A 13893-nucleotide genomic window follows, 5' to 3' on the forward strand; every position below is an offset into this window, starting at 1 on the left:
TCCAGCTGATGGGAGAAATTGCAATTCTTTTTTTCCTTTGTGTCGCAGGTGTTTTGAGATCACTTCTGCTGTGTGATTCTGGCTGTGATTGTTGTGTTCTGGGCTGGCTCAGGGGAGTAGCATCCCCCGCCTTGGTCCCCCACCTGGCATGGGGTCTGCCAGGCCTGTCACTGTGTGCATCCCTCCCTGCTGGGTGAGCACTGGAGGCATTTTCCGTAGAAAACGCTGATGGGATTGCCACGGATTTATCTCAAACTGCACAGTTCAGTGAAGCATCTAAGCTTTGATCAGACCCAGCTGTCCCTAAGTCAAACTGTCCCCATTCCTAAGACACAGCTTCTGCCAAAGTGATGTAAGAAAGCTGTGTCTCCTTGGGGTGTGTTTCAGACCAAAGCCACGACTGAGGGCTGGGCCAGTGCAGTTATGATGACTTTACTGGCACAGGTTAAGTACCCCAGGGCACTTACGGCATGGCAGCTTTTAAAAATAAACTTTGAGTAGTCTGGTGATGTCATTACAACCTGTTGCACTTTTTATTTAATTTTGTTAGTCCCAGTTGCATTTCATAAAGAATAATTAGGCTACTGGATGAAATCTGAATTTGTTGGGTTTTTTTTTAACGGCTGTGCACACACATCATGAAAGTACCTCACAGGAGACCTCAGCTTTTCATACATCAGCTTCTTATAAAGAATTGCAATTCTCTGTGTTTTCATTTATCTCCATATAATTGCCTCCATCTTAGAGCTCAAGCTGGAGTCAAGAAAGCTGTGGCCCCTGGGATTTGTCTCATTAATTCCCTACCTGCCAGAAGAGCCTGGGGTAATGCATTTGAGCATGTGGGGTCTTGGCTCACTGAAAAACATTCTTTTTTCATGTCTTCTGTGTAGCCTGGAGAGTTGTGTGTGTGTGGAGTTTGTCCCACTGACCAGGAGAGCCCAGAGGATGCTCTGCTGCTGAGATTAGTTTTTGGCAGAGTTGAAGGGCAGCCCTGGCAGGTCTGTGCTGCTGTGTGTTCCTCCCTGTCTGGGAAAGGGGAGGAGAGGCAGACACCATCTCTTTTTCATCCTCCAGTCATTGAGTGCTGGTCATTCAGGAGAGGAAAGTCCTTTTTGCACTGCTTTCCAAGTCTGGTCCAGGGTGTGGAAATCTCCACACTGCCATGGTTCTTCTAAGTGTCTTAGCCACTAATTATAAACCAGTTTGTCTTTTAAAGACCCTGCTCACCTAAGTAGGCATGCAGAGAAGCATTTCTGAGGCAGGAGGAGACACAGTGCTGCTTCCTGGCAACTCTCCCACCACTCGTTGGCTTCTGTACTTTAAATGCAAGACCAGCTTCACAAGCTTTGCTAAAGACTTCTTAATGGGCAGTGACAATGATATAAGAGGCCTCCTTGCCAGCCCTTTCATAATCCATTATATTGTAATTGCAGACCAGTCATCTTCACATCTGTTTCTTGCTCAACTTGAGCATCCTTTCTGAGGGCTAATGTTGAATAATGAGAAAGTAGCTATGGTATAAAAATTCCAATGTGCAAGATTAACCTTCATAATGAGGCACCTCCTTGTTTCTCTGTTCCATACAAAAGTAGTCAGTGTTTTTACTCTCCACAGTTATGCTGTCAGTGCTGTTGCTGTGTTCCCATACTGCAGCATCTGCATTGCCAAGCAGTCCTGGTGTCAGACTTTGCTGGGAAGCATGGGAACTTTCCATTTCCAGTAAACAGCCTCCTGGGATTAAGGCTGAGCCATGCCAGTGCTGGGTCTGTTACTTATGGCTGGAAGTGATTAGAAAATGAAAGTAAGGTTTTCCCCGAGTGGGAAAAAAAAGAAATCTTAATTTACTTGAAAGCACTGAAGCAAAGGCTCATGCTGAACCCTTGATACCTTGATTCAAAACGCTTGAGGCCACGCTTCAGGGGCAGACAGCCACAGTAAAGTGAGTGCCTGCCAGGCTGCCTGGACTTGCCATCTCCAGAGGCTGCATGGGTGAAATAGCATGGTGGTAATTCAATAATTAAACAATAATTCAGCAGCTGGACTTTGTTTTGTCCTACCCTGAACTAGAGCACTGGCTGCATCCCTAGAGGAGGGTAAATGCCTTTGCTGCAGATGGGATCTGCTGCTTGTGTGTACATTGGGTAACTGCCCTGATAGTGGGACTATCTACTAAATTGCTAAAAGAAATGCTGAATGGAAACTCTGCTGGAGCTGATTGCACTGAGTTTAACTGTGACATTATATTGCTTATAAAATATGCAGAAAAAACGTAATGGGCATACGCTTGTCGAGTGTTAATTTAAACTACATGTAGCTGCCTAAAATCACCATAAAGCTCTTGGATATAAGCCTCTGCTTATCTCCTAAAATGCACCAATTACAAAATTAGGAGGATTTATGGGGCCAAAACGACTTGGCAATCAGTTCCCAGTGCTTTTAAGGCTTTTCACATGTCTTTTAGGATCCCAGACTGCAAAGCTGAGTTTGATGTTTCAAGGTCAAAAACGGCATGGAGGCTCTGTGAGTGCCAAGGTGAAGGATAAACTATCCTTTTCTCTCTACCGGGCTGGCAGCAATGAAATCTGCTGGCACCGCTCCTGGCAGCTCTGTGCTTCCCAGGTACGAACAGTGTTCTGATGGATAGAAGATAGAACAAGAAACGTATTTATCCATTTGAAAGGACATCCAGCTTTTGCAGCTGGAGGTCAGGGAATCCTCTCCATTGCTGCTAATGAGAAACTAGCCTGGCTGGAAGTCCTGTTACTGAAAGCCAGCCCCAGATCCCAGGGCAGGACCACACTGTAGGGTTGCAGACTCAGTGTCCCCTCAGTCATGCCTTTAATTCTTATTGAAGTAGCACAGTTGATTTAATTCTTGCCCTAGGCTTTGATTAATTGTCCCAGAAGTTTATCCCTCAGGGTCTGTGTTCTGGTTCTCCCTGTGCTTTGTTTTTGACATTCCTGTGTGTTCTTGTGTTCCCCTCTTACAAGGGTGCTGTTTCCTTCTCGGGCAGCTGCTGGAAAGCCACTGGTTTCCCCATGGCCATAGCCCTGGGCTATTAGCTAGCCGAGGGCTGCAAGAGTTGCCCATCAAGAAGGAATCTGGATTAACTCCTGCTTCCAGTACTCCTGCAGGCAAAGGCAGAGCCCACTGAGGCAACTTCAAGGTGTCAGAGTTAAGGACATGGCACAAGTCTCTAACTTGCCAATCTTTTCAAAGGCATCCCCTGTGTCTCAGAGAGATAGGATGGGTTACAGCCAGCTGGCCATGACAGCAGATTAACCAATGTAAAATAACAATCTGTCACTTTTGTGTCCCAAAATACTGGCTGAGATGGTGGTGATGGCCTTACAGTTTGGCCATAATGGCAGGAGCAAGGGAAGGAAGACCAGAAAAATGTTGATTTCAGGGCTCAGACATCCTGGTAGGCAGTGTGAGGAAGGCTGCCTCGAGTGCTGCCTGTGTGCCTGTACTCTGTGGTTAAATAGGGTTGTGTCTCTAGGCATGGACTGGGCTGGACAGCTTCTGTGGAAGCTACAGGGAACTCTGCTTTGCTCCCCTGAGGGCTGGGTGCTGCCCCATCAAAGCTTCCAGGGAGAACTGTGATCCATTTTTCTCCTGATATCAAGAAAAGCAAACCAATATGACTCTGGGTTGAACTGAGCTGAATCTTGAGTTTTGCATGACCTACACAAGTCCTTTGGTCTGATCAGTGCTGGTCTTTGGGGAGAAACATATAAAGAGTTTCTCACAAGCACCGAGCCATTCCAAGGAGAGTGATAGAGGCAGTCCAGTCTACTTGTCTCTGCTAGGCTCTTCCACCTCTTTTGTCCTCTTCCCAAGCATCCTTCTGCTTACATTAACATTGAATCTTCCTGATCTCTACCTCTCAATTTGGCATGTATCTCAATTTGGCATATATTCTCAATTTGGTATGTATCTATTCAACATACTATGTGGCTTCCATTTTTGTTCTCATGATATAAATGCCCCCATTTAACTGTGATGTTTTGGGAAGGATATTATTGGAATAGTATGACTTGAAGGAAGTTACTTGAAGCCTGTAAATCAGACATGTGCCTGGATGCATATTATTTGTACATTCACTTGTGCACCCCTTCCTCTGCAGGGGATGGAGTTCAGCCCATCTGCCTCCCCCACAGGGATAAAAATTTCAGGGCTTGGATGCTGTGTGTGGCCAGTGGCTGGGCCAAGGTGTCTGAGGGTAGGTCAGATGGCAAAAACTCCTGGTCACAGCCACGGGAACAGAGTAATGGATACAGGAAAGGAGACTTTGACAAACAGAAAAGCAAGAGAAGGTGACTCCTGCCAAATGGAATATTCAAGCACCCCTTTGTGCATCAGGTCTGCTCTGCTTGTCAGAGGACCAGCCCCTGTAGGGATGTGCAGATCAGCATTTTGCTGCAGCCAGGGACCTTGGAGCACATTAGGGGCGGCTGTGCTTTACTGCAGTGAATATTCGTGTGCACATCTCGGAGCCTGTCAGTGCAGAGCCATCCCTACAGGGTGGGGCCCTGCTCCCGTCCCGCAGGAGGTGGAGCTGCCCCTCAGCCCCAGCCAGGTGTGAGTGGCAGGGCCCTGCCCCGTGCAGGGCTCTGCGCTGTGCCTGCTGTGCAGTGACAGCTCGCCTGTCCTGTCTGCCTGCAGACCTCCTCCTCTCCTGGGGAGAGAGGGAAGCAGCAGCACTGAGAGTGCTGTCAGCACTTTGCTGAGCAAGGGCTTTACAAGGAGCTTCAGGATAACCAAGGCAGGAGAGTCTTTTACAGGTGGGAATATGGATGTGAGCAGGAGATGGATGTGTGGTTGGCTCTTCCCCAGAGCTGTCCTGGGCATTTCTAACAGCAGCACCTCCATCTCTGCCTGTGCCCCCACCTGCACTGAAACCAGGGGGGACCCTCAGTGGCTGGACTCCAGGCAGTGGGCAAGGCACCCTGGCATGGGCACTGCTGGAAAGAAGGCAGTTCCCACCTCCTCCTCGATGTCCCCTTGCACACACTCAAGCCTTTTGATACCTTTGCTCGACAGTCCCACTGGCAATGGGCTGCAGTAGAGGCATTTGCTCAGTGCCAGACTCTTCTCTGCTGATTCTAACAACATGAACAGAGCCAGACTTGCCCTGCCAAGGGTAGACTGCTGCTCAGGATGTCACTTGTCTCCTTGGGATGTATGTACATGAATTTTTTTTTTTTTAACCAAGAAGTAGCTTGAGAATCTCCCTGCTCTCTGATATGTTCATACCTTGAATGAATACTTTCAAATCAGTGCTGCAGCTGATGCTGGTAAATGGCTTTAATTTTTACATTCTTCATGGAAAAAGAGGGGTTTGTGTATGGGAGAGGGCAAGCTGCCAAACGACAAGTCAGATCAGGGGACTGTAAAAACAGAGCTTAGATTTGTGGGGTTTAGGTTAAATGGTAACAGCTGAAGGAGCAGGGATAGTGCCAGGTTCCCATGATAGGAAGAAGCAAGCAAGGTTGTGTTGGCTTCTGTGGAAAAGCTGGCATGTCATGGAAGAGCACCAAAGGCTGGGGCTGCTGGAGCAGGAATAAATGTCACCTTTCCTGCCCCCTCTCTGGAGGCCCCTCGGTGTGTCAGAGGACTGGTGGCACCTGAACACTGGTGCGGTGTTGTTGGTGTCAGCTGTGCCAGAGGATGGGATACTCTTGTCAGAAGCACCATGGCCCAGAGCTCACCAGGCATCTTCTCACAGCTGGCTGCATTTGTGGCTTCCTTGCCCAGCACATGGCACAGGACAGGTATGAGTACTGGGAGGTTTTTCCACTGTTTAGCCCTACAGGGATCCAAATTGCCCTGCTATTGCTGCCGCCTTCCTCTCCACCCACAGCAGTTCTGTTCGATTTCCAGACACTGAATCAGCAGGAAAGTATACTATCTTTTAATCTGGGATGGCAAACTCAAAGGTTTAAACATATAAGGCCCCCTTCAGAAACCATGTTATAATAGCAAGTCTGACCCTTGCATCCCCTGAAGGAGAAGCAGAAGGTGCCTCATGCTGCCCTTTTTGGTGCCTGAATGCAGCCCTTCCAGTTTGGCAAGGTGCCCCTTGAGTGTTGCATATCAGCTCTGCTCTATTAAAAGTCTGCTTTGAAATCTTGCCAGCTCGAAATCTGAACTGCTGTTGTGCTCCTGAAGCAGTGTGCAGGACTGATCAGCGGTTATCTCCTCATCAAATACAACTCTGAACATGAAAGGGCAGAGGGGCATGATGTTAAGTGCTGCAGCTCTCGTGGCTTATTGGAAGAGCCTTTTATAGCTGGGCACAGGTTTAGTGACTCCCCACTGGCCACTTGTATTTTTTCTGTACAGATACAGAAGTTATCTGTACAGAAAAAATACAAGTTATTAAAAAGATGGTGTTGTTTCTGTCGAAGCCATCAAAGCTGAGGTGTTGGTATTAACTAATACCCAACCTATTATGGCTTTCCTAGGGATCCTTAATGATTATGCTTTCAGAGGGGCACAATCTGCAGCCAGGAAAGTGCCTCTTAACTGGGAGCAGTAACTGCGAGGAGCAGAAGCCATGTGGCTCTAAAGTGGGTGTTAATCCTTGCAAAGCAGGGCTGTCAGGATCTGCATACACCAAATACCCATAGGAGAGGAAGGGAAGGCTGACATAAAAGTGGTACTTCATGAAAAATGAGCTTGGAGTAGCCATGTCTTATCTTAGGAGGCAGAATGAGTATGAGCCCACTGTGGGACAGCTGGTGGGACAACTCCTGAAAGTTTTGGGATTTTTAAGTGGGACTTTGGGAAGGAAATTTCATGTTCTCCTCTGAGGTGTCTCTCAGTTGTGTGTTAAGCCCTTTGTGTTTGAAATAGCTGCAGTATCTTAGCTTGTGCCTTGGCCAGTTGTGCCAGTGCTGCAACACCCCACATAACCTTTTTCTCTCCCTGGCTGCTGTGCCAAGCTCTCCCCCTGCCCCAGCACAGTGAAGTTCCTGAGGCATCCTGCTCTTTGGAGAAGGTGGGCTCATTCTGTACCCCCTGCCTTTGGAGCATATTGTCCCTTACAGCAGGTGCCTGTAGTAGGCAAACCCTGAGTTCTCCTCATGGCATCCCAAAGTGTTTCCCAGGGCCTGGGAACCCCAGTCAGCACCAGACTGGGCACCACTCTCAGCAGAGCCTGGGTGAGAGTGGATGTGTGGTCCCTGCAGTGCAGATCCCCAGTTCTGCTTGCTGGGCAGAATAATCCTGTGTGGGGAGGCAGTAAGACACCAAGTCTGTTTGTAATACAGATTCTGTGGAAGCCATGCTGTGGCTGGAGAGCTGTTGTACCCTTTATCCTTTGTCTGGGTATATCGGTATCAGCTCACTCAAAGAAGCTTTCAGATCCTGCAGGATGCAAGGGAAAGACATGGACAAGGCTGGAGGTGCCAGTCACACAGCACAAAGCTATTGCTGCTGGAAGGAAGCATAAAGGCCCCCCTAGTGCTGAGCAAATTCAGGGCAGTCCTCTGCTGCTGGCAACTCCCTCCCCAGCTGGCTGATGCCAAGGGGGAAGATGATAAAATTTACCAGGTGGAGCCAGTGACATCAGTTGTCAGCTTCTGTTGCTGACATTCCCAACCTGGGGTGGGACTGACAAGGCCAAGCTCAGCCATGCAGAAACCTGCCTTTACCATTGTTTGCTTCTAGCCTGTGCACCTGTACTGTGCTAGAGGACAAAATCACCTCGAGACTCTTCACTAAATTACGTGTAGAGTACCAGCTTGGATGTGACCCTAAATACGTGTCCCTCTATTTGAATAGAAGAGAGCTAATCAGTAAGCCTTGGAGGTGTGAGGATTTCTGGGTATAATTTCATCTAACTCATTGTCATGAAAAACAGCTAATATATCTGGCCCTTGAATGCATTTTGTGTTTTCCAGTAGGAATCTAAAGAGCTAGAGAAAACACCCAAATGGAGCAGGGCAGCTGGAACTGAGGGTCGTCTTCATATTTGTGCTGGCATTTAGTCCAGTGTGATGGGGGTCACAAAAATGATTTGAATATGCATGAATATGTGCCCTTGTTTGCCTTGTCTCCAATATATGTTGTACTCTTACAGACCCTGGGTAGCAGAAGAAACGGAGTGCTTAGCCTTGCTTAGCTGGCTATGCCCAGATCAGCTTCTCATGTGTTAGCATAGCCAGAAATCTGCTGGAGACACAGCCCAAAGGTTGGCTCTGGGTTCAAAATTGGTCATATGGCACAACAAGCACAGGGTAACTGCAGATGAGACAAAGAAATGTGGCCTCTTGTCCCTCTGTAGTGGTAATAAATGTTTCCTGTGCATACTGACTGCCCCTGCAATTTAACTCAGTAATGGTGATGTGTTGGTAATAATGTTGTTCCTTAGTCATGCAATTCATCCTCTGGGAATATTGTTCTTCATGTGGTTGAACTTTTGGATGAAGTCCCATCTCCTCAATTTCTTTGTACCACCTCTCAACATTTTACAGGTAATGAAAGTCAAATAGTCTCTCCTCTTGATCCAAGACAAGGCCTTCCCTATGGGATCTGACCTGGTGAACCACTGGGAGATCTGTCTGGATAAATGTATGTTTAGCCCACCCTTAAACTAACTCCTTGTCCCCCCTGGGTAAACCTTGCAGGGATGTCTTCCCAGCCCCTCTGCCAGCAGAGCTGGACCAGACCACAGCTTGTTTCTGATGGAAGCAATGCTGGCTGTGGCTATAGCTCACCTTCATGGCCGTCCATAAGGACTCTGAAGCAAGTCACCCTGTTGATGCTCTAGAAACTCTCTTCCTCTCCTTCCTGACCCCCTTAAAATAACAACTCTCCTTAGTGTGCCTGGCTTCCTTAAAAATCAAGTTGCTGATTTGTGTTTATTGAAAGTGCCATATGTTAAATTGTCTTCTGTGCAGTCTGAGTGTTTCAGGCTCGGGCTGTGGCAGTGTCGCAGTGTTAGTGGAAGAGGTGAGGATTGATGCTGCTAATTAGCCTGGCTTGTATCCCAGGGACACGAAGCGCCACTGGCTCATTGAAAGTCCAGCAGAGTATGTCATAAAAGTAATAAAAGGAGAAACTGCACTTAAACCTCTGCACTAAGAGCTGTTCAGGGGAGCAATTCAATAAAATCCTGCCAGAAACATCTGTGACGCACAAGACTGTAAATTGTAAAGTTTCAGGTCACTGATTCTTTGCAGGAATATTTTGACAATTAGACATCACCTTTGAACTCCTGTATGGGGGGCTGTGACTGTTATAAGTGCCTGAAACCTGTAGCCACCAGGCTCATCTCAGAATAGCTTTCTCTTGAACTCCAGCACAGGTATGAGGGTAAAGGGAAGGTAGAGAGCATGTTGCAAACAACAGAATCAGCCTTTTTCTCAAGGCAGTGTGAACCCCCCCACAAGTTCCTCCTTATCCCATACCAAAGTGTCTGCTTCTCACTGTGCATGGGCACTCTGAAACTACTTCCAACTCCTACCAGCAGCATCTCAATTTTTATTGCCTGTTGCACCAAGCAGTACAGCCTGTGCACAGCAACCAACCAACCCACCAAGCTCAGGATGGGTCCTGTTGCCATTTACATTGTTCCAAGCAGGAACATGTTTCCTCCCCTGCTGGGAGAAAACAGGTGGAAAACAGTGTGTCTTGGTTTCATCTAGGATTCATCTAGAGTTAATTTGCTTCCTAATACAGTTCTGTGTTTTGGATTTGGGATGAGAATAGCACTGATCACACAATGATGTTTTAGTTGTTGCTAAGCAGTGCTTACCCTGAGTCAAGGACTTTTTAGTGTGTCATGTTGTCCCAGTGAGGAGAGGTGGGAGGGAGTGTGGCCAGGGCAGCTGACTTGAACTGGCCAAAGGGATATTCCATACCATGGAATATGGAGCCCAGTATATAAACTGGGGGGAGCTGGCTGGGAGCTGCTGATCACTGCTGAGGGATGGAATGAGCATTGGTCAGTGGTGGTGAGAAATGGCATTGTGCATCACTTGTCTGTCTTGGGGTTTATTTCTCTCTGTCTCTTTTTGCTTTCATTACAGTTATTATTATATTTTTTTTTATTTCAACTATTCTTATCCCAGACCTATAGTTTTTTCCTTTATTATTTCCTTTATTTATTTTTCCCCAGTTCCCTCCCTCATCCCAAGAGATGTGGGGAGAGGTGGTGGTGTTTGAGTGGCCATGTGCTGCCTAATTGCCTACTTTGGTTAAACCATGACACAGTGTTAAACCTAGGGATGCTGGAGCATATGGAGACCTTTTCTCTGGTTTGCTGCCGCTCTGTTGCTGGGAGAACCTGCAGTCAGGATTAAAAACAAAATCAATGAATGAAAAATCATGCTCTTCCCATGCTTGGAGGAAAAGCTCTTGGAAGGGCAGTCCATATGGGGCATTCAGAAGTACAAGGCATTGAGTACTGCAGTAAAGATGACAGCTAAAATGCCTTAAGACAAAGCTTAGGCCAGCATGATCCCCTGCAGACCTGTCTGTAGCCCTGCACAGGAAGGAGCATTTGGACCAAGATTGCCAACAGACTGTTTTGATGAAAAATGTGACACACTCACCAAGGGAAGTCTTGCCCAAATTCTTCCAAAATCTAGTTTTTCCTCACCCTACGGTTAAGAAGTTTAAGTGTTTCAGTCTTGAGCATCCCCTCTTTCTTGTCAACTTTGCAGCTGCAGTTTGAAGACTTTGCTGTGGAACTTAGCCTGGGCTGCATTTATGATGCAGTTACTATTTATTGTGAGGAAGAAGAAAACCATCTGTTTGAGCACTAATTGTTTCAGACTTAAATTAGAAATCCTGTGGGAACAGGCATGTTTTATCACCAAAATATGCTGTCTGGTAACATGGTGCTCTGGAAGGGTTTCTGCAGCAGCCTTGAGGCTTTGTCCTTTTGTGTTGTCATGATGGCCAGGGGTGCCAGTGGCACAGGAGATCCTACACCCTGATCCAAGCTCCTGCTTTCCCATAAACAGTCTGCTGCCATTGCAGGGCTGGACATGGGACCATGGCTCACATTCTGCTGCAGACAGTGGAGTGCACAAATGTGTGCTGCTGGATCTGGTTTCAGCTCTGCTTTGCTCTCTCCCAGAGGGCTGTGAGAGAGCCTTGCTCCAAGTGTCACTGAAAAAGACAAATGTTCAAAAAAGGCAGAGTGAAAGGATGGTTGTTGGTGGGCGTTTAATCCTACTGAAATAGATTCTTAATGAATTGAACTAGTTCTGTTGAAAATTCTTTAATGAAAAATTGCTGACCTGAGGCATCTCTTTCCCACACTTTTAGAAGGAAATATTTTTAATTTCTCACTTGAAATCTGCTTCAGTTTTATCAATATGAAAATCTTCAGTGAAAGAAGTGGTTGTGGCTTTTTTGTGGTGGTGGGGTTTTTTTTGTTGGTTTTTTTGTTTGTTTGTTTTTTGGTGGGTGTTTTTTTTTGGTTTTTTGGTTTGTTTTGGGGTTTTTTTGTGGTTTTTTTGTTTTGTTTTGTTGTTTTGTTTTGGTTTTTTGTTTTGTTTTTTTTGTTTTTGTTTTCTTTCTTTCTCTGTATTTCCAGGTGTTCTTCCTACTTGGATGAAAAGAAAGCATATCGTAATGGGCTGTCTTTTTTCAAAAACAGCTTCCAGGCACCACACTCACTTTTACAGAGCTTGCTATTTATTCTTGAAGTGAAAAAAAATCCTGTGCTCAGAAGTGAAGATGTTTGAATAGAATTCTGGTTACCTCTTTACAGACCTGTATGTCAACCAAAAACAAGACTAGAGTGATCAGGGACTGGTATTCTTTCCTTTTTACCAAATAAGCTGGGTAAGAGGCTTGAACTATCTTGGGTTTGCCACTGACAAGTGATCTTTGGCAAAGGGTTCTATTTTTCCCCTTTTTCTATTTTTCCTTTGGTCTATGTGGATCTGTTTTGTGGTGGTAATTTAGCTGCATGTTTTTACCAAGTGCTGCATGAGTATTAGCACTACAGTTGCAAAAAGAAAGCTGGTTTCCATTGGAAAGGACCATTTAAGTGGGGAGGAAAAGGCTGACCATTTTGGATCTGGAATCTTTCATGGGAGAACTTTCAGCATCGTGGAGTATTTCCCTTGATGCTTTCCAGCACAGCTTTGCCATCAGAAATCCAGATTCCTACAGGAAAGCTGCCCTGGAATAAAGTGCAATCTTCCTATCCAGCTGCAATTACAGGACTTTCAGATGTAGCAAATTGAATGCTCTCAATAGGAGGAAAAGTCTAGCAGCTGCTCTCTGGATCCTAACCCTGGACACACAGACTGTTCTAGAGAGACTTTGCTTGTGATGGTGGTGAATTCAATCCTCAAGTGTGGTTTGTTGGTCTGGAGTTCTGTTTTGTGCAATGAAGGGCATTCACACTGTGTGTTGAGGATGACTTGTAATAATGGACATGTGGCATAACTATGGTAGATTAATTCTGGCTGCTTTTGCTTTCTAATCAGAAAGTCATCAAGTCTCTGTGGTTTGGGTTTTTTTAGAAATCTAAATTAGCTAAAGCCACAGGTGCTTACAGGATGACATTTCTCATCTTAAAAATACAGTTTCTTGTTCATTCCTGCAGGCAATCTCTGTGGAGTCTCAGCTCCCAAACCTGTGCTGAATTCAGGTAATACCATGCTGGTACGTTTTCAAAGTGATGGGGAGAACAGCTTCAGAGAGTTTAGAGCTTGGCTCACTTTTGTTCATTTGCTAGTAGAGAGATGCTTGCTGTGTCTGATGATTTCTACATCACCTGCAGCTATTCTTCGATACCTGTGCTTAATTTCTGGCTAATCTTGCAACATTATGTCAAGGTAACTTTGAAACAGGATAGTTACTTGTAGCAGAGCTCCCCTTGCTGAATTAGGGAGGTAAATCAAGTGGTTTTTTCCTTATTCTCACTGAAAAATGAGATGACTAACATCTGCTACCTGAAACAAGTAGTCTTGTTAATTCTGTCAGTCTGCTGTGTCCTTTGAAAGCCTCACTACAGAGGAGAGCCTTGATCCTGGGAAAGCTATTGTTGCTTCCTACTTTCACGAGTGTCTGCCAGCTGCTGCTTGAGGGGATGGGTAATTTTGCCTTCCAGACTGGGAACTTTGTTTGAGGGGACAAGCCAGAGCTATTGACCCAAGTCAGAGCTAACTCCTATTTTCTTCTTCTTACAGAGGAGGCAGGAAGAGAAGGTTCAGGATTAACTGCACCAATGTTGCATCTTCAGGATGTCTCCTTAGGCAAATTAACTTTGGCTCAGTTGATTTGGTCTGAGGCTCTTTCCTCTAGCTTATAAGAGGATTGTGCACTGAGGCAGATGCTTTCTGACCTTAAGTCCCTTTTGTGCACTTGTGTGGATGACAAGTGATTCATAGGAGCTCCTTCACTCATATCCATACTTGTGGTACATCCTCTCCTTTCTGGTTGCCTGCACTTCCTGCTGGGAGCAGGGACACAGGGTGGAGTGTGGGAGAGATCCTCTTTCATTACCTGAGTCTCATAGCTCCCTGAAGGAGCTCCTACTCAGGATTCAAGTTTTCATTTACTGGTTTTTCCTACCCCGACTGCTTCTAGACAGAGCAGACAAATTTTCTCTCTGCTACATCTTCGGCCTTGCTGCATCCATGGTGTGAGGTTATCTAAGAAAACAAGAATTTTGCTGTGAAAGTATGGAGAGTGTTCTGGCTCTACTGCTGTGTCTTTTCCCCCAGTTACTCCCCAGTGACTGTTACAGCACATTAGTGGGACTGAGGAGGCTGTCCTCACTGCTGCCCTGAAGCTGATTTGAGACAGCCAGTGTGACAGGGCTGTCATCAGCCTGCCCACTGTGTGTGGCTGTGAGTGTGACCAGCATGTTCCCAGGCTCCTCTCCCCATGCTGTGCACTCCCCTGCTCCTCCAG

Source organism: Prinia subflava, chromosome 4 (assembly GCF_021018805.1).
Source record: "Prinia subflava isolate CZ2003 ecotype Zambia chromosome 4, Cam_Psub_1.2, whole genome shotgun sequence".
Classification (NCBI taxonomy): Eukaryota; Metazoa; Chordata; class Aves; order Passeriformes; family Cisticolidae; genus Prinia; species Prinia subflava.